This window comes from Pteropus vampyrus, unplaced genomic scaffold (genome assembly GCF_000151845.1).
Source record: "Pteropus vampyrus isolate Shadow unplaced genomic scaffold, Pvam_2.0 Scaffold141, whole genome shotgun sequence".
In the NCBI taxonomy this organism is placed as follows: Eukaryota; Metazoa; Chordata; class Mammalia; order Chiroptera; family Pteropodidae; genus Pteropus; species Pteropus vampyrus.
Genome location: NW_011888922.1, coordinates 559,271 through 563,462, shown reverse-complemented (window position 1 = coordinate 563,462; position 4,192 = coordinate 559,271). Strand labels below are relative to the sequence as shown.

Sequence of the window (4,192 nt, the reverse complement as noted above, 5' to 3'; positions counted from 1 at the left end):
AATATAAATATGTTTCTTTATACTGATTTTGTTGTTGTTGCTATTGTTTTTTGTTTGATCTCAAATTGAGGTTGTATGAAATCTCATTAGTTTTATGGCCTCCTCCCCAGTTATCCCCCATGATGTTTGGAAGCTCCCAAATGGTACTTCCCATTTGTCCATAACCAGCTGCAGTCACAGCATTGGACCCTCTCCATTCATCTATCTTCCTTTGGAGCTCACTCATTAAGGCCCATTCTCTGTGGTTAGAGTCTAGCTAAAGAAGAAAGAGTCCACCGAACAGCCTCTAATGTCTACAGAGAACAATGAACAAAATTAGTTGTTTTGATTCTGTTTAGTGAGGCAGGTCATCCTTTGTTAGCTTTTATCTTGGCTGCTGGTGCCAGTGTAAGAACATGACTGATATAAAAACCGTGCCTATGTGTGGGACTTCTAGCACATTATTAGCTACTGATGGCATGACTGACTTCAAAGGAGGCAGAAGACATTTATAATTGGCCCCAACAATGGCTATATGAAAGTAACTGGATTAGTCACACTAAACTAATTGTTGTAGTATGGTGCAGACATTAGTTTTGTCACTTGAGTGGATAGATACAATTATGCTGGTCAAATATTCACTTGTATTTCAAGAATAATGGATATATTTCTTGCTTTAGAATGAGTGTGGCAAATTGTTGCCTGAGAATTGCTTATGTTATTCTTAATTTGGTTTTTAGGCTTAACAATAGCATTAGGGGAGATTGAGGTTAGACATTAAGAAACACCCACACTAGCAGTACTAGAGAAATCTCCCTGTGTCAATGTTAAAATGTTTCAGAAATTCTCACCTGTCTGAAATAGATTAGCGACTTTCCTGCCAAAGGCTGAACTTATGCTACTTCTGAACATCTCCTCTGACATTGGGACTTTACCATATTCTGGAAGATATATTTTTATTCATCTATCCATCCAGCATTTATTGAACTAATCAAGATTAAGGACTTGTGCTTTTTAATAGGACTCAATATATAAACTAAGAAGCCCCTGCCCTCAGGAAATTTACAGTCTAGGGTGAGAAATAGACATATAAATAGAATTAGACATAAAGAAAGAGGAGTTAGCCAGGTAACTAGGTGGGAGGGGGATGATAGTCCAGGCACAGAGTAGGAGTGTATGCACAAAGGTGTTAAAGCAAAAGTATATTACCCATTCCAGATGCTTCATAGCTGGACTCAGAGTCTATATCATGGAACTATAAGAGGTGAGTTTGGAGACATTCGCAAGAACAAGATGATGGAAACTCTTGTTTGACTTTGTGGCAGCCCTGAATGTATGGCACCCAGTTATCTCTTTGAGAACCTGCTGTAAGGAGTATTAGCTAGCTGACAGCTTTGAGCTGCCAGACTTTTGGGTTCGTGCTGAGGCCTCAATGTCCCAGGGATTTTTAGCTAATGTCTGAGTACGGTGGAGGTACTAGAACTGGGCCTTTTCTGTCCAACACGGGAATCTTCTAAAGGCAGCCTATGCACTAGGACTCCCCAGTTGACCTGAGCATGACTTTCTCAGAATTGTATTGCAGTCTCCAGCGCTTCCTACTCAATTCTCCTCCTTTCTCTTTCCACCTTCAGAGGTGTCAAATCTGCACCATAGTCTGAAGCTCTCCGAACCCACACTGCTTTTTCTTGCCCTAATCACTCACAGGAATTTCCTTTCACAAATCTATTACATTTCTGTCTTGCTGTCTGCTTTCTAGAGAAGCTGAACTGATTCAGACTCAGTAAGGTGTTTGGATTTTGAACTGAGGTCAATGAGAAGCCACTGAAGTGTTTTGCACAAGGACATTGAGTAATAAAACCTTTGTTATAGAAAGATTATTACAGCTATAGTATAGAGGACAAAGTTAGGAAGAGTGAGACTTGAAGAAGCCGGACCCATTAGGAATAGGAAAAATATAAGGATTTTAAATGGGGCAATAGGAGGAGGCAGCGGGGGAGACGAGTTAGAAGAGAAGTTGGAGGCAGAAACAGTAGGACTTGATGATCCACTGATTGTCAACTGCAACAGAGAGGGAAAATAAAGGATGACAGGGTATCAAAATTGTTATGCAGGGCCACATTCGTAGTCTTGAGGAATTCTTGGGAAGTGGTTTGCTAGTTGATAATCCTCACATAAAATGTAGAAAAAGTAAGTTGGTAGTTGTCTGTGCTCCTTCTGGTATACTTCCCCACCACTGGGATGGACTCTGTAGGCAAGGAAAACACTGAAGATGTCCAAAAGGGGACTAAACTAGAGACTTGAGGAAAATGAGCTCTTTGTTGGGTTGGCAGAAAGAGACTGCTCAAGACAGTGGCAGTGGTGTTAGCTTGTACAAAGGTAAGGTACTATTTGGTTATAGGAAGCTATACTGTTTCCTGTGGCTACCCTAACAAAGTACCCCAAATGAGGTGGCTTAGAACATCAGAAATGTAGTGTTTCACAGTTCTGGAGGTTAGAAGTCTGAGATCAAGGTGCTAGCAGGCTCTCTTTGCTAAAGACTCCAGGAAAGAATCTGTTCTTTACTCTTTCTAGCTTCTGGCAATTGCCAGCAGTCCTTGGCATTCCTTTACTTACAGCTGCAAACCCCATTCTCTGCCTCTGTCATCACAGGATGTTCTCCCTGTGCATCTTCACATAATTTTCCCTGTGTGTGTGTTTCACTCTCTGTGTCTCTTTTGTTCTTATAAGGAAACCAGTCATATTCCACTAAGGACCCACCAGTATGACCTCATCTTAATTACATCAGCAAAGACCCTATTTCCAAATAAGATCACATTATTAGGTTCAATTAGGACATGCATTTCTGGAGGACACCAGTCATCCTAGTCCAGAAGCTCCAAGTGGAAGCTTACCAAGACCCTAAACTCTTTACTGTGCCACTGTGAAACTCCATCATTACCTTATGAGGTTGTGAAAATTACATTTATTTTTTTAGGCGAGGCAACCCTTGGTTGACGTTATAGATTGCAAGGAACTTGTCAGCTCACAATCTCTTATTTTTTATTTTTTATGCCTATAGCACCTGGTCTTCCCGGGTGGTCTCCCATCCAAGTACTAACCATGCCCAACCCTGCTTAGCTTCCGAGATCAGATGGGATCAGGCTTGTTCAGGATAGCATGGCCATAGACAAAAATTACATTTATAAGACTAACTACATTTAACATCTGGTTCTGGCTACAATTTTTTCCTATACCATCATGCCAACATGTGTGTCTTTGTGACCAGTCTACAACCCACAAATATTTCTCTACAAGGTGCCAGAGGGCTGGACCTACTACAGGTATCAGCTCAGATGCTGCAGGATCCTCCTTCAGTCGATCTAGGATTTCTATCAAGGTTTCCATCATTTCTCTTCCCTCAACCCTGGCCAAGGACTAGTGGGTGCAGAAGTTCGGTTAAGCTTCCAATTTCCTCACTGCTGTTCGGATATATATTTTCTTTCTCACTTGTTGCACAGCATCTACCTTACTCGATCAAGCCTTTGCATTGCTATGCAAATGAACAACTTTGATAATTTAATACCTCCTTTTTATTTTTTTCTTTCTCTCAGTAAACCTGAATATCAAGATTATTGTTATTACAAACTTGAAACAACATGTATTTGAAAGTCAAAACTGAACTGTGATTCCTTTGTTCTCAGCAGTATTAATTCTTGAGGAAGACACTAGACCAGTAATGTTAGCATCCAGGCTCCACTATCTTATCCTTTGCCTCCATTGTAAGGTGCCAGGTAAGCCAACTACTCAACTTCCCTGTCTGCCTTAGAGCTTCAGGTAGCCAAGGGACTCAGTTTTGTTGACCAACATGTAGGAGGATATTTGTTGGGATATTTTAGGAAAGCTTTTAGTTTTCTAAATAAAAAAGAGAGATGGCTGGTACCTCCTCCCCACTTCCTTCTGCCCTTCCTGAGTTAAAGATGATGGAATGCTGAATGTTTGGAGCAGCCATTTTGAAATACTGAAAGAGAGGCTAATATGACATTACTGAACCAATGTCAACAGCTTCTACCTCCAACATTTTAGGTTAAGAAAATCTAAGCCTTGAGCCACAGAAAATTAGAAGTGCAGTGAATGAATTCCTAATAGTCCTAGGCAATGAACAAAACTGGTTCAATTGGTGAGGACTTCCCAGCAAAAAGACATGATGAAATCTACCTTGACATCACATCTCCAA

At 40.7% G+C, this 4,192-nt stretch overlaps 1 non-coding gene across 1 annotated transcript; it reads right to left on the bottom strand.

The window, feature by feature from the left end:
* Window positions 1-3,028: 3,028 nt before the first annotated feature.
* On the bottom strand, window positions 3,029-3,147 carry LOC111744840. The gene has a single exon (XR_002782354.1). It is a non-coding gene; the product is annotated as a 5S ribosomal RNA (ribosomal RNA).
* Between the last annotated feature and the right edge of the window lie 1,045 nt (window positions 3,148-4,192).